Below are 17,527 nucleotides of genomic sequence, written 5' to 3'. Positions count from 1 at the left end.
TATTTATCTCTTCTTGAATAAGTTTTGGTAGTTTGTATTTTTCAAGGAATTTGTCCATCTTGTCTAAATTGTCAAATTTATTTCATAGTGTTGTTCATAACATTTCTTTACATATATGTAGTATCTTTAGTGATGTAACATAAAGATAATCCTGATACTGGTAAAATGTGTGTTCTTTCTTCTATTTGTCAGTCTTGCTAGAGGTTTGTTAATTTTATTGATCTTCTTAAATAATCATTTTTTGTTTCATTCTCCATTGTGTTTCTGTTATTATTTCATTAATTTCAGCTCTTTTCTTTATTATTTCCTTTCTTCTGCTTACTTTGTGTTTCTTTGATCTCCCTTTTTAGCTTCTTAAGGTAGATATTGAGGCCATTTGAGACATTTCTCTTTTTTTAACATGGTTGTTTAGTTTTATAAACGTCTCCCTATGTACTGTTTTAATGGCTTCCCACAAAATTTGATATGTATGTTTTCATTTTCATTCAATTCAAAATATTTTCTAATTTCTTTTTTGATTTATCCTTTGACCATGGGTTATTTAGAATTATGCTATTTAATTTCCAATATTTGGGGGGTTTCCAGAAATCTTATTCTGTTATTAATTTCTTTTTTAAGAAATATTTATTTATTTATTTGGCTGCGCTAGGTCTTAGTTGTGGCACGTGATATCTTTGTTGCTGCACGTGGAACCTTTGTTGTGGCATGCAGTATCCTTTTTAGTTGCAGCATGTGGGCTCTTTAGTTGTGGCCTGTGGGATCTTTGAGTTGGAGTCTGCAGGCTCTTAGTTGTGGCATGCAGGATCTAGTTCTTTAACCAGGGATTGAACCCAGGCCCCTTGCACTGGGAGCACAGAGTCTTAACCACTGGACCACCAGGGAAGTACCATCTGTTATTAATTTCTAATTAAATTCCACTGTGGTCAGAGAATATACTTTGTATGACTTGAATCATTTAAAATTCATTGAGATTTTTATCATGCCCCAGAATTTGGTCTGTCTTAATAAATGTTCCATGTGTACTTGTAAAGAATATGTACTCTGCAGTTCTTTGGTAGTGTTTTTATAAAATCAGTTAGGTCAAGTCAGTTGATTATATTGTTCAAGTCTTCCATATCCTTACTTATTTTCCGTGTACACTTTCTATTGAGACTAGGGTATTGAAACCTCTGTTATTGTGAATTTATCTATTTCTCCTTGCTGGTCTATCAGTTTTTCCTTCATTTATTTTGAAACTGTGTTACTAGGTATAGCATACATGTTTAGGATTGTTATATCATCTTTACGATTGACCCTTTTATCTTTAAGAAATAGTCTTCTATATCTCTGGTAATCTTTGTTTTGAAGTTTGCTCTGTATGCTATTAATATATTAATATAGCCACTATAGCTTTTTTGTTTGTTTGCTTACTGTAAGCATGACACATCTATTTCTGTCTTTTTACTTCTCCACAGAAACTACACAAGCCAGAGGTCAATGGAGCAAAATCTTTTAAGTACTGAAAGAAAAACAAAAACAAAAACAGTCAACCCAGAGTTCTATACCCATGAAAACCTTTTCAAAAGTGAAAAAGAAATAAAGATATTTCAAAACTTTTTCAACTTTAACTATAAGAAACGTTAAAGGGGGCTTCCCTGGTGGCACAGTGGTTGGGAGTCCGCCTGCCGATGCAGGGGACACGGGTTCGTGCCCCGGTCTGGGAGGATCCCACATGCCGCGGAGCGGCTGGGCCCGTGAGCCATGGCCGCTGAGCCTGCGCGTCCGGAGCCTGTGCTCCACAGCGGGAGAGGCCGCAGCGGTGAGAGGCCCGCATACCGCAAAAAAAAAAAAAAAAAAAAGAAACGTTAAAGGAACTTCTCCCAGACAGAAAGAACATGAGCATGATACCAGATGGAAATTTGGATCTATGCACAGAGATGAAGAGTTCTGGAAATGTGTAAAACAATGTCAACAATGATCACAGCATTATAAGTTGTTTCCATGAACTGTCCATTACTTGTGTCTCTTCAGCCTTTAACTATAGTACAGTTAAAGCATCTTTGAACAAATTTATGATAGATAAAATAAATGAAAAAACATTTCCTATTATATCCTCTGAAATAGTGCCAATTAATTTTTCTACACCTCAGCTTTTTCAAGCTATGTCTTTTAAGTATGTGATCTTTTTCATCTCATATATGTAATTCATAGTCAATGTTTCCTAGTAAAATCACTTTACAAGCCCTTGTGTTTCTATAAACAGAAATATAAGTCATATGACTAACATCATTTACTAATGATCTGAGCATAAATGGAATCTTGCCTGAGCAAAATCTAATAATTCATGATTTAAAGCCATTTATGTCTTGGCTCTCCTCTTTAAAAATATTCATTCATTCATATAATCAACAATGATTATTAAGTGCCAGGTATTGTTCTAAGCCCTGAGGACAGAGTAGTAAACAAAGTCCCTATTCTCATGGAGCTCATGTTCTAGTGGAAGCAGACACAAAATAAACAAGTAAACATATATAGGTAATATGTCAGATGATGGTAAGTGCAGTGAAGAAAAATATAACAAAGCAAATTAATAGAAAGGAGGGAGTTTTATTTTAAATTGAGAGATCATTAACGTCCTCTCTAATAAAATGACATTTAAACAGATACGAATAAAGTGAGGGAATGATACCCTGAGACAGAAATGTGCTTGGTGTGTTGTAGGGATAGGAAGGGTGTCAACTGGCTGAAATAGAGTGAATGAGACAGAGCTGGAGGAGATGAAGTAGCTGGAGGGTCAGATTATGTAGACTTTTTGGCTATAATAATGATATGAATTTTATTTTGTGTGAGATGGAAAGCTACTGAAGGGTTTGGAGCAGGAAAGGGACATTATATGACTAATGTTTTAAACATAAAACTTTGGCTGCTGTGTTGAGAATAGAGTGCATGGAGGTCAAGAGAAGAAGCAGGGAGACTTGTTACAAAGATAAATAACATGACATTGAAAAGCTTTAGATCAACTCTATGTATCTTGTGCTCTGCTGGTAATATAATTCAAGTGCATATTTAAAAAGTAACTGAACCCATGAAACTTTGTAGCTTTCTGGGTTTGCAGCTCTGCAAAGTGGCCTTTGTATCCATTTGGCAGCTTCTCTGAGGAGCTTCTCTTAGCATTTGGGTTGCAATTTATTTCTTTGTCATTACAGTTATCCACTGCTACCCTAATAAATATCACCCTTAAAATAATGACATTTGTTTTTGCTCACAAACCTGTCATTTTGGCAGGGCTCATCAGTTCAGATCTTCTCTGCTTCCCTTGGCATCACCTAAGAGGGCTGGAATCATCTAAGGCTGGGTCACTCACATCTGGCATTTGAGGCTGTCTGTCAGCAAGGGTCCTTGGCTGCAGTTGTGGTCAGAATGCTTACATGTGATCTTTCCATGTAGCTACCTGGCTTCCTCACAGAGTGGTGGCTTAGTTCTAAGAGCCAGCATCCCAATGGTGGCTGGGTTCCAAGAATGAACCAGGTGGAAATGATATCACCTTTTCTAACCTAGCCTCAGAAGTCAGGCAGCATCCCTTCTGCTGCCTTCTATTCATTAGAAGCAAGTTTGTAAGGCCGGCCCATATTCAAGAGGTGGAGAATTAGTCAGCACTTTTTGATAGGAAGAATGTCAAATCACACTCTGAGGCAAACTGAGTTGGCAGACTGGATGTCCTAAATAATATCTCTAGGCCTTGAAAGGACAAAGTTTCTTTGCCTGGCTTTAAGAGAACATAGTTTTGGAACAAAAGCATGTGAAATATAAGGTTAAAAAAAAAAGCATCAGAACCAAACTTGATAATTTGTTTCCCCAACAAATGGCTGAATCCTTGTCATATTTCAGGAACCAAGAAGTGTAAGTCCTGATGGAGCTCATTGTCAAATGAAGAAAAAACAGACAAAGAGATCCTGAGGTCTTCAATAGAAGGGCCCATGTCTCACTCACATATTATCAGTGTCTAACACTGTTCCTGCAATAAACATTGGGTAGTTGAATATTCTATTGTAATAAGTGTTGTATTAAGTTATATACAAATATATAAAGAAGCACAGAAGAGGGAGTAACATACCATAAGGGAGTCAATGGAAAGCTTCACAGAGGATGTGGCATTTAAGTTAGGTCCTGAATGATTGAGAGTGTGAAGTCAGGGGCATCAGAAACATCACGTGCAATGACATAGAAGCATGAAAGACCATGACTAAGAGAATGGAAAATTCAGATGACTCTGCGGCTAATATACATCCTTGGTACGGAGTAGGCACTTAAGAAATATTTGCTGAATAAATGAATGAAGGATGAGTGTTGGATGGTCAATGTAGAAAAGTGAGGTTTATGTTGGGTTGTGACTCTTCATGCCATATAAAGAATGTTGAAGTGTGTCCTACATGCATTATGGAGCTATATGAGGTTTTTACACAGGAAAATGTTGCAATTAGAGGTGTAAGAGGAAGAGAGAGCAGACAAAAGAGTTTTTATGGCAGAATTAATAAGATTTGATAACTTGATTAAATTATGCAAAGTAAAAGTGAAAGAGAGAAGGATACTTCTTAGTTTTCTAGCTGGGTGACTAAATAATGATTATGATGATTACGCCATTGAATGAGATAGAAGATACAGTGGTCAGGATACGTTTTGTATGCTTTGTTTTGTGTGGGTGTGTGATGTAATCTCTTCAGTTATATGTATTATATACTAGGTCCTTGAGTGGGACATTGAAGGGGAAATGACAGGTTTCCATTTAAAACTATGTGTAGCCCAAGTTTTCCTAGCCCACAGCCTGGTTCATAAAATAATATTCAAACAAGAGACTTACAATTGGAGCTTATCTAACTAGCTGGAAATCTAGCTTCACATTGTTCCTTCCTGGTTCAATGATCATTCCTAGCTGTTTCATGTGTCCTAGCACATGGTGGTAATCACCTACATCTGCCCTATAGCATTGTCTCTGTCTTCCCCTGCTTTCACCAATATCATGAACTGGCCTCCGGGTTGAGCACAGACTTTTGAAGACAGCTCCCGTTTATGTTTCATTTCTTGATTTTTCACATCCGTTATGGGGACCTCATTGGGCTCCCATGATAATGCTGAGATGACAACTCTAAAATTTCTGAAGGTGGCATAGTTGCTCTTCCATTCAAATTAAGGAGACACCATCATGATGAAATAAGAAAAATACTCTCCCCAGCACTTGTGAGGTGCCCGTGGAGGTGCACCTCTCAGATCTCCCTTCAAGAGAATCTGTTGTTTGGGTGCTTAGCTGACTTACAGCCTCCACCCGCTGTACCTTTGGATCCACTGTGGCATATATGATGAGGTCACACTCCCGAAGAGGTGCTTTTAGTCAATGACTGAGCTTGGCAGAGGTACTAGAGCTGAGCTATTTCTGCCAAACATGGGACTCCTCTAAGGGCAACTGTTGCTCAGGGACACACCATTGGTTTGGCCAAGGCTTTCTCAGAATGACACTATAATCTGAAATCTTCTGATAATATGTTCTGAAGGCTCTCCCTATTTACCCCTGTTCTCATCCCCCAGGCGTTTTTGTTTGTTTTTCCCATAAATTTCTTACGTGTCTAATCCTGTTTGGGCATTTGATTTTTGGAAGACCTGAACTGACACAAGGGATCTTGAGAGTGGGGTTGTGGAGCAGGAATTCCTACTATCTATGTGCCCTCACCCCCAAAATCCAAGGTGAGAATTTTTTTTAAAAGTGCTTCTAGGTTATCCCCACAGATATTTTTTAGAGGAAAACCCAAATCTGTTGAAAGAATCTTACCTTAAATTCAGTCTCAAATAAATTTCATACATAAAGTTCATACATAAAGTTCAATTTCATTCTTGAAAGTCATACCCTTAAATGGGAACAAATGAAGGCAATATTGTCCTATACAAAGATTCATCCCAATCAATAGTTTGACAATATATATGAATGGAAGAGAAGCAAGAATTACAGATAATTTTATCAGAACATAAAGGAAAATTTCTTGGATACTTTAGTTCATAACAACTGAACACAAAGATAAGATCCTTGTACTCTGATTTTGTCAAAAGAAATTACAAGGGATGATAATGAGAAACAATAAATAATAAAATTAGTAAATTCCTCAATGCCTAGAAATGTTTAGAAAATATACCCCCTGGGAGTACTTACATTCTCCAAATGGTATTTTTAAAATCACTTAATAAAACTTCTCTTCTTTTAAAAATGAGTTATTATTTTATATTTGCAGAAGTTTTGACACTGATGTCTTTAGAAAAATCGAATACCCTTGAGACTAGTGTAACTAATTAATAAAATGTTCTTTACAAACAAAATAAATTCAGAATTCATGCCACAATTATAATATTGAGATAAACATTTGCATCAAAGCAATCTGATTTCAGATGTTGCATCAAATAACAAGCTGAACACTTCACACTGTATTTATAGACCTTCCAAGAGACTACATTATGCATAATTTATTGTAACTTTGAGCTTGCTACTCATCATGTAGTGTTAGCAGCAAATACTGTAGGACACATATAAGTATCAAAATAAATTATGGAAGGTGGGAGACCATGTCTTTTAAAGCTGAGAACCTCAACAGCTCTTCTTGTATTTCCTGCAAAATAAGAATCAAAGCACTGTTCATTAGTTGCCAAGTAATGGTAAATAAAAATACTCTCATGATAAATTCCTTCTAGAGTTTCTCACCACAAAGATGTTTGTTTGTCCAGGCAACTTGACAAATATTTTCATAAGCTTGAAAGCGTGAAGTTCGTCTTAGGCTTCTCTCTTTCATTTTTGGGGGATCTATCTGCTTTCTCCAGATGACTTCTGTTATGAACTTCAGGTGAAAACAGCAATTCAGGTCTAGGTTGTATTATGAGCACATGGATATTATATATCAGTAGACCCTTTAGGCTGCATCACCACCAGCAGGTCCAGTTCAGAAAACTGTTGAGCGATTCTTTTCAGCTAGGGCAAATGTGGGGGAAAAAAAAGGGCTTCCTCTGCTAGGAAGATGGAAGGACTGGCCTGAGGAATTTAAGAGGAGAAGGCAGGGGCAGCAGCATCTTGGCAGCCCTAGGCCATCATATTGTGGGATCTCATTGAGGAGAAGAAACACAGGAGGAAGTACAGGAGATTAGGACTGTGTGAACTGCATGATATAAATGTGGTACTCTTTGCTCATAAGAAAGCACAGAAGCTGTTTCCTAGAGGGAGACCACTGTCAATTCAGACTCGGGTGCTAGGAATGCAGGGACCAAGGAGAGGTAGAAATAGAAAATTTGAGGTTTTAGATATACAGGATAGATGGTAGGTGGAGAATGGGGCTTCAGAGAAGACTTTATGAGTGGTAGTGCCCAAAATGCAATTTCTAAAATTTGAAAGAAAACAGGAGTGTTTCAAGTACTCTCTGAGTGTAGCAGTGCAGCGGTGTGCATAAATGATAGATTTCCCATCTGCTCCCCTTTCCCCTCAGGATATGGAATTCTAGGGTCAGAGTTAACCTCATGGGCTCTTTCTCCCAAGTGAAATTTAAGTTCACAGATGGGAGACTTGAGACAAGTGACATGGATTGACTGGCATCCTAGTGAAGCTGAAACCAAGAAGCTTTTTTTCTTTTCCTCTCTTCTGTTTTCTTTGTTATAGTTTATGGCTGGTTAAGAATCACATGGTTCTAGAATTCAGTATTTCCTGATTTGATTGAATTGCTTTTGTTTGGGGAATGCTATTTAAAAGTAATTGATTCTTGCACTGTAAGTTGCTGAAGCTGTGGTCATATTTATTCTGGAAGTGTGTTTTGTAATTTTTTTGTGAGTGTGAGGCTTGCAATCATATTCTTTATGCACCATGCTGCATCACTGGCATTTACGAAAAGTGAGCACATGAAATGTTTGGGGTCAGAGAAACTCAATTTTATAGGTGCTGAAGGAGCTACATTAATTCCAGTGGAAGATCGGAGGGGATTAATTTTTAGCATATTTTTAGCTTGCTTAAGTCTGTCATTGTGATAGCTGGGCCATGGGACACTGTTCTGCAGTGTGTTATTAGTTTCATGGTAAGAGAATTCTTGGTCAAACAAATTTGAGAAAAACTGTCTCTAGCAGACTTACCCAATCTTTGTTTTCCTGTGGGACTTCTCAGTTCTTAATCTGTTAATGTGTATTTTTAAACACCAAGAGGAAAATATACAATTCAGTAATTCCATGATATTTTTGGTCACAGGATACTTTAATATGGCAAATGAAATAACATCTTTTAAACTGTTTCTTAGGAAGAGAGTTTGAGAAACACCAAGCTATGAAAAGGGATGTGGTTACTGGTTCCTGCTTAGTTCTCACTCTGAGGCTTTGGACAAAAGTTTTATAGTAATAAGGAAGTCACATTTACCTGGCTTTGGGCTCTGTGTCTATAACCCTTGCAAGGGGGCTAGGGTAGTTTGGATGGAGGGAAGGGGAGGGAAAAGAAAGGTATTGCTATGAAAGAATGAGATACAGGCATTCAGAAATCTTGCATCCTGGCCAAATACTTCTTCAGTTCCACCTCTGACACATCTTACTGAATCAGAGAGATCTGGGTTGAAATCAAAGATATACTAGCTATCAACTATGGGAATGATACTTAACCCCTTTAATCTTTATTTTTCTCATCTGTAAAATTGGAGGAATATAACTAACTCATTAGATTATTCTAAGAATTACTAACAAACTACCTGGCACCTAATAAGCACTCAGTAAGTATTCACTGAACAAATGCACCTAACTTAGTGCCTGGCATATTATCCTCAACAAATGGAAATTTTAATGATTACTACTATCATTGTGAGGTCTGAATCCCAAATATAAATGCAGTTGGAATGGACATCAGTGTTGAGGAAGATATACTTACTAAACCTACATTTTAGACATGCTTATGAATATTTGTTGAAGGGATCACTTATATGAGTCTAAATTATCATAGAGCTAATTCTAGACTTATAACATCTCATAAGGAAGTATTATGTGCCCAGAGAGGTGAGGAACAAAGTACCATGTAACCAGGGCAGCAGATGTCTTAGTATTGCTTGTGCTGGGGGAAAATATGGGTTCAAATATATATAATAAGTTCTCTGCCCACATCAAACTATCCTACACACCAATGCCAGAGGATCTTCCCAAAGCTCAATATGTCAGGTTTCTGTTCAAAACCCTTAAAATTTGCCTATTAACTGGTTATGTAATTCCTACCATCTCTTTAAAGGCCATTTCAGTTCCATGTATTCCGTCATCCCATGATGAAAAGCCTTTTCCAATCAATGGTGACCATCAAAAACCACACCTTCCTCAGAGTTCTTGTACAATAGTATCTGCCTTTATCACTCATTTGATAATTAGTAAGTGCTCTCTTTTATCCATTCCCCCCCACCCCCCGCCGCTTTATACATATATGTCAGGTCTCCCTGACTACATTGTAAACAGGGACTATGCTTTACTTATTTTGGCTTAAGGGTGAAATATTGCAGATAGTAATGCCACATCTCTTCAGACGGTAGTAAAGTCTTTCAGAAAACTAACAAAATTTAGCTTAATTTTCCGCATAAATACAATGATCTGACACAAGCATGGGTATAAGAACAAAATGACATTTTTAAGAAGCTGAAATGTGTTTTAGAATTAGGGAGAAATTGCAATCAGTTACCACTAGATGGAGGAAGTGATTTTCTTAGTCTCTGAGTGAATTTAAAGTTTTTCACTTGAAGAATTACAAATGCTTGCTTAGACCTCAGATGGTTATCATTGGCAATTCATCTGATTATCAATATCTTTAAGAAGACCAGCTTTCTTCATAATTTTATAAAAAGTATTTTCTATCTTCCTTTCTCAAGACCCCACCCCTAACAAAGGAAAAACAAAAATAAAGCAAACAGATATAACTACTAGGGTGAAACGAGATTGCCTAAATAAGTGATTTAAAATATACCTTTAGGGCTTCCCTGGTGGCGCAGTGGTTGAGAGTCCGCCTGCCGATGCAGGGGACACGGGTTCGCACCCCGGTCCGGGAAGATCCCACATGCCGCGGAGAGGCTGGGTCCGTGAGCCATGGCCTCTGAGCCTGCGCGTCCGGAGCCCGTGCTCCGCAACGGGAGAGGCCACAACAGTGAGAGGCCCGAGTACTGCAAAAAATAAAAATTAAAAAAAAATTATATATATATCTATATATAGATATATATATAGATATATATATACCTTTAGATTCTGAGAGAAATTTCACATGATTTCATTGCACATTAGCATAATTAATGTCTTTTTATAATAAGATAAATGTACTGATGTTTCTAGACCTTTGTAGACCTCAATGTCTTTCAGGGTAACATGTTCTTTGACTGTATTTATTGCTATTTTAGCGTGTTTGTAATATGACTGCATTTTAGACATCAAACACGACAACTTTTGCTTCAATTGACTTCTGTTTTGAAAAGCCTTTTTTCTTCCTTCAAGAGGGTAAACTTACAACTTAGAAAAAAATGAAATGTATATAACTGTGAAAATCACTTTTCACTAAGGGCAAAATTGATATCATTGCAATTGGTTAGAAGTGAAACCATTCACCTTTCTTTCTTTCTTCCTTTTTTTTTTTTCTTTTGGTAAATGTTGTTACTTTTATATAACTCTAGCAGAAATGTTAGAATTATCATAAATGAGCTTTTACGCATGCTGTTATTTCATCTTCTGTAAAAAATTTCAATCATATTCTTAATGTTTCCGTTTCCAAGCCAACTGTTTAACGTGCAAGGCTTTATTTCAGACTGCAGCTCAGACTATTCATTTATGCTAACAGTAGAGCTTGAACAATACTGTAAATTAAAGAAAATGTAATTTGGGGATTTGTCTTATAATTTACCATTTTCAAAAAGCACTCTCTGGAGAAATTAATAGCTTAAATATTACTGGAATAATGAGGATCAAGTTTGAGGAAAATATAGCTTGAAAGTCTATTACTCAAAATGATGGAAATAGGCATTTTTGTATTGCTATCTGAGCAAATATAATACCATACCATTTATCTCTAATTCTCTCTAGGAAAAAGAACAAGAAGCACTGAAAAAACAAAGAGTAAGGATTTAACTGGATCTGTTATTCTCCTGCTTTCCCTTGCCTCCTATTTCTCTTATGATAAATATTAACAAAAATCAGCAAATAGAACTACAGAGTAAAAACAGAAGGCTGATCTAGTCTTTGGGTCAACAGAGAGTTTCCACTTAGCATATCGAAAAATCTTGGGCCTATTATTCTGGGAAAAATATCCTCACATATAATCCAAATGTTCATTTTCAAATCTATTCATGTTGAATGAAGTGTGTGATTTTTCTATTCAAGTTAGAGAAAGCCAGATTGAGAATTTATCTAAATTCAGCTAATTACATTTGGTCAAGCATTGTCCTTGGCACAATTATTCTCCAGATCTAAATTTTTGTACTTTTAATCAGCTATGGCTACAGGGGCCATTGGCTGCAAAAATAGAAATTTTAATTACCTCAGGATACAGTGCTATCACTAGACCTTCATATTTTGTGTTGCTTTTTCCTGTCCAAATAAATGGTTGGGTTTATGCAACAAATGTGTCCTAAAGAGGTAAAACAGGGACAAACAACATGGAACAGTTCAGTGAGATTAATTTGTCTCTTAATTCCGCTCTGTAAAGTTTAGAACTTCATTTCTGAATGGTAGGTAGCTTTTGACAGCCATTTGAATTGTATCTCTTACAGCACAGTCATCATTTGGGCTGGGTAGTTTCACCACCACCCAATTAATTTTTAAATTATACCACAAGAAATTGACACATTGTCTTGATGCATTTATATCTGTGATCTTGGAGCTTTGATGCCTCACTTACCACCGCCCTCCCTCACTTGTGAGAAAGACTTCTCTCCTTTGTAAAGACAGGGATATGAAACAGAAAAGAAGCAGGCAGAATTTTTACACCTCCTCTTGTCAGTTTGGATGACTCACTAAGCTTGGTAGGCTGTATGCCCTGTATCAATACAATTACATAATCATTACCTGTAAGTTAAATCACTTCACACACCCACTGGCAAAAATATAACAATAAAGTTATTCTTATGATTTTTCCTCTTCAAAGTAATTATATATAGTTGAGGAACTAAACTAAATTCAAACTAATATAATTTCAAACATTACCTTTCCCCTTATAAAACTTTTTCCTCCTCTTATCCTGCACTGTACTAAATTAAAAACAAAAACAAACAAAAGAAAAACAAAAAAACTAGTCATAGTGAAGAGCTAAAATGAATTTCTCAGCTATTCAGTAGATATATTCAGGAACAAAAAGGGAAACTGGTAGCATTTTCACACTGCCTAACAGGTAGTAGGTGCTCAAAAAGCACTCACTGAAACAATGTTAAACATATACATTTCTTTCAAAATGACTTGAAATAATGCCAAGATTTTCAAGAACAAAAATTTGCTTAGGAGATCATTTTTCTACAATAAATGCAAGCACCAGTAAAATTTCCATGAATTAAGGGAAATGAGGATGACTCTGATTTTATAGTTAGTTAGCTTTGAAAATTAGTGTGCCTAAGTTCTGGGCATTTAAAGGATTTAGAGATAGGAGAGGAAGCCACATAACCTCCAAGGGCATGGGTCTGAATCCAACACAGGTTGTCACAGAAAGTTGCTATCATTTGACAACTGCTTTGTGAAATGAGCTGGTCTCAGTCCAGTGGACAGATGTCCATATCACAAGATGCTCTAATTGGCAGTCTGAGCAGAGGAGCCAAAAATTGAACGGGTCTGGAGTCTGAGCCCTTTTCTCACTCTCTAAAGGGGCAGACAGAGGTTCACTCATAAAGGAAGCTTAGAATTGCTGGTGGCAATCATATAGCTGTTTTATGGATAAACAGAGGACTTTGTGTTTCAAAGCTGTCAGTCTAATTTTTCAACATACTCTAGTACTTTTAATAAGGCCTTCCCAAGTTAATGCAAGTGTTCTTTACTTTTTGCTGCAAATTAATGATTACAATCTTGCATATTGTCAAGGAAAAACCAGAGATGGAGAGTACTTAAGGCAGTAGAAACAGATTTTATTCAGGAACTACTGCAATATGGGAAAAGAGACCACAATATAGAACTGGGCTCAATTCTAAAAACAATATGCGGAAGTGGAGATTTATAACCAAGGAGCAGGGTGGGGGTCAGTAGATGGAAAATTACTTAGAGGAAACATCAAGGTAAGGGAGAATTTTGGCTAAACTGACTTGATAGGATTCTTGCTGAAGGTAGGCCAGGGTGATCAGATATCCCCTGGGGGAAGATGGTGGAATAAGGAATTTGATCAGATATTGAGGGTGGAGATTCCTGCAAAACTGACTAAACAGGGTTTTTGCTAAAATTGGGTGATATAAAGATAGACAGGGAAGTCCAAAGGTCTAGACCTACATAAGAAGAGAGTTCTGGGGAGCCTGACTAAAGTTTGGTCAAGGAGAGAGTCTTTGTCAATATACTAGCTCATTTCTCATATAAAATGTGTAATATTGTTGGATTGAATGACTATCACTAGTCAGCTAAAAATATCACACATGCCATGAAAACTGGCAAGTAAAATTCAATAAATGCTTGAACTTAGAATATTTTGCCTGTGGCTCAAAATATGCCCAATCTGCTACAGCTTTTCTGTGTACCACATTGAAGCAGATATTTACAAGGCCTGGGAAATCAGATGGACTGAACTACTGGACATATCCTTTTACAATTACTGACATAGCAATAGCCTTGATCAGGGTCTTTATATTGAATAATGACAAATGACTGCCTACTGATACGATTTTAGGAGCTATAAAATGCCTACTGTCTCCATTCACCTAAAATTCTAGGCTTGAAGTCTCATTCTTTTAGCTCTGGTTTTGATTTCTTTGGGAGAGGGCATTTTCCAAACTACAGAATACTCTTTTAGCTATTTCACTAACTGTCCCCCTAACCCCACAAGTAAGTGTGTGTGTGTGTGTGTGTGTGTGTGTGTGTGTGTGATTCCACAGTCATACACATTTGGGAAAAACTTCGTTAAACAATGTTAAATAGGCTTATCTATGCAAAATTCATTGAGTCTTTAACATACAAATATGTCTTTTGACACTCAAAGAAGAGAGAGCGTGCAGCATTTCATATAACATGACTAACATTGCTGGAAACTAGTGTTCCAAGGAACACAGACTGAGAAATGCTCTTCTCAGTTATTTAGAGTTTGGTGTGCACTAATTGATAATTGTTACCTGTCAGCAGGATTTTCAAAGGAAAGGGGGGAAATAGGCAAAGTTTGTTAACCTGGTATTACTGGAGACTGTTTTCCCAAATCTTGCTGACATCAGAACACCACTAAAAACAAAAACTTGTTCCTTTCCCCACTACCCAGACAGGGGTCCATACGGCATTGTTCTGGATTCCCATCGTAACTTAAATGGAAATGTTTGGAGCCCTTGATGTCCTGCAAATGAAGGAGGAGGATGTCTTCATATTCCTTGCAGCAGAAACCCACTTAGGTAGCACCAACCTTGACTTCCAAATGGAACAGTACATCTACAAAAGGAAAAGTGATGGCATCTACATCATAAATCTGAAGAGAACCTGGGAGAAGCTTCTGTTGGCAGCTCATGCCATTGTTGCCATTGAAAGCCTAGCTGATGTCAGTGTCATATCCTCCAGGAATACTGGCCAGTGAGCTGCGCTGAAGTTTGCTGCTGCCATTTGAGCCACTCCTATTGCTGGCCGCTTCACTCCTGGAACCTTCACGAACCATATCCAGGAAGCCTTCCGGGAGCCAAGATTTCTGGTGATTATTGATCCCAGGGCTGACCACCAGCCTCTCACAGAGGCCTCTTACGTTAACCTGCCTACCATTGCTCTGTGTAACACAGACTCTCCTCTGTGTTATGTGGACATTACCATCTGGTGCAACAACAAGGGCGTTCACTCAGTGGGCTTGATGTGGTGGATGCTTGCCCGGGAAGTTCTGCGCATGCGTGGCACCATCTTCTGTGAACAACCATGGGAGGTCATGTCTGATCTCTACTTCTACAGAGATCCTGAAGAGATTGAAAAGGAAGAGCAGATGGCAGCTGAGAAGGCTGTGACCAAGGAGGAATTTCAGGGTGAATGGACCGCTCTAGCTCCTGAGTTCACTGCTGCCCAACCTGAAGTGGCGGACTGGTCTGAAGGTGTGCAGGTGCCCTCTGTGCCTACTCAGCAGTTCCCCACTGAAGACTGGTCTGCAGCTCCCACTGCTCAGGCCACTGAGTGAGTAGGAACAGCCACTGAGTGGTCTTAAGCTGTTCTTCTACAAACTCTTAAAATGGAAATAGGTTGACGGAAAAAAAGCAGTTTCTAAAAAAATGTAAAAAATAAAACCTTCCTCAGAATGAAAATGGTTTGCTTTTTGAGAAGTTTAGTAGATTCTCAGTAGCGTGTTGCTCCTGGTAAACTATTTTCAGTAAATCATCAGGACAGTACAATTTCTTGCTATCAACTTTCTTTGAAATATTAATTAGATGAGTAAGCACTGTTCAGAGTCCTTCTGTGCCCTTTCTCTAAGCCTGCAACGTTTCCCCTCTGCTTGGAATTATCATGGAAGGCTTCCGCCAGTAACATGTGGGTAGTGGAGGACAAATATGCTGGAAATGTATCGACTAGAACTGATCTTAGGAAAATTCTTCCAATCATCATATGTGAAAAGTTATAGGATTTGTTACTCACTCCAATCAGACTCCAATCAAAATGGAATTTTTCTCTTGTCAGGAACGTGTTTGATAATGGAGCAGAGGCAGTTGCAAATGTACTACTCATTTTCTTCTTTATTAATAGGAATTGCATGAGATAGGACTTATTTCATGTTCCTGTTTTAGGGCACAAACTTGTAGCTGGACTATTCTTCTTTCTACAGGGAATATTGTAAACTCATTGCCATTTGAAGAAGGAGTCAAAGAATATGAAGCCAAAGGATGGGGGGGTGGGAGATTATCATAGAGGTGTGTCACATAGTTAATTCACAAAAATATTACACTATTTTTCTGGTATTTGAGATGTATATAGTATTTGTAATCTTTAAAAATTTTTCAGTCTGTTTTGATTGCTTTTGTTAAAAGTAATTATTTACTCTCATACTTAATTTTGTACTATTTAGCTTTAGGCACCACCAACCCTGGATGTATCCCTTATATACTACTCACAAAATGACTTAAAGTAGTATTCTTTTGTATATTCTCATTATATAGCATGCTTTAGGTTTAAAAAATCAGAAAACAATTCTCTCCATCAATCTGTCTTTGTCTCTCTCCAGTTTAAAAGGAACGCTTAGTTAATGAAGGTTAACTTTAAAAAAAGTTGTGATAGTTCCTCACAAAAACATGTGTTTGACTAGATGAAGAAAGGGAGCTAAAAATAGGACTAGAAATAAGGAAGATGATGAGAAGATGAAAAGAGAGAGAGTGAAACTTGAAAAGGAGAAGAAAGGTATGGCAAAAGAGAAATAAGAAAGGAACTAACAGAGAACAGAAAAAAAAAAAAGCAAGAGAAGAAACGAGGGTGGACATAATACCAGCTGGCTTTATAGTTACTGACAACTGACTTCTATAAATTACAATCACTATAAGTAGGATACATAGGGTAATGATTTATTTTCCAGAGCTTTATTTCTTTCTGAGTTTTATCCTCTATGTTTTTATTTATTTTTTAAAACGCTATTCTTACTTTATTTTCATATCCCTCTTAATACCAAGTGTACTATTTTCAATTTTTTAAAAAAATTTTATTTCTTTTTTTGGCTGCATTGGGTCTTCATTGCTGTGCGTGGGCTTTCTCTAGTTGCGGTGAGCTGGGGCTACTCTTCGTTGCGGTGCGTGAGCTTCTCATTGCGGTGGCTTGTCTTGTTGCAGAGCATGGGTTCTAGGTACGCGGGCTTCAGTAGTTGCAGCACATTGGCTCAGTAGCTGCAGTGTGCGGGCTCTAGGGTGCATGGGCTTCAGTAGTTGTGGCGCACAGGCTCAAGAGCGCAGGCTCAGTAGTTGTGGCGCACAGGCTTAGTTGCTCTGCAGCATGTGGGATCTTCCCGGACCAGGGATCAAACCCATGTTCCCTGCATTGGCAGGAGGATGCTTACCCACTGTGCCACCAGGGAAGCCCCTATCCTCTGAGTTTTTACACCACACATATTCTCCTCTCACATGATCTGATACTCATTCATACTAAAGCAATAGAGATCAAGTGTGTTATATAGGAACTTGGGAACTGCCAACTGGGTGAGATTTATGGTCCATCAATTCAGCATTTTGTGTAAACAGGGCCTACAAGGTGTAGGAGAAAGTGTTTTCACACGTTTTTAGTAGATTTGAAACTGCTAGAAGTATTCTTTATCTCAAACAGTATGAAAAGAAAAAGTTAGGCCAAGAGAGTCTAAAGTTTTCTGTTTATCAAGGGAACCTAAGTTATACAGGACTGGGGAGAGAGTTCAGTTACAGCTTAAGTGAGC

At 37.7% G+C, this 17,527-nt stretch overlaps 1 pseudogene; it reads left to right on the top strand.

Moving 5' to 3' along the window:
* The first annotated feature begins 14,470 nt into the window (after nt 1-14,470).
* On the top strand, nt 14,471-15,331 carry LOC101276382 (40S ribosomal protein SA-like; annotated as a pseudogene).
* Nucleotides 15,332-17,527: the final 2,196 nt, after the last annotated feature.

Source organism: Orcinus orca, chromosome 2, assembly GCF_937001465.1.
Source record: "Orcinus orca chromosome 2, mOrcOrc1.1, whole genome shotgun sequence".
Classification (NCBI taxonomy): domain Eukaryota; kingdom Metazoa; phylum Chordata; class Mammalia; order Artiodactyla; family Delphinidae; genus Orcinus; species Orcinus orca.
This window is presented reverse-complemented; position numbering and strand designations above follow the sequence as displayed.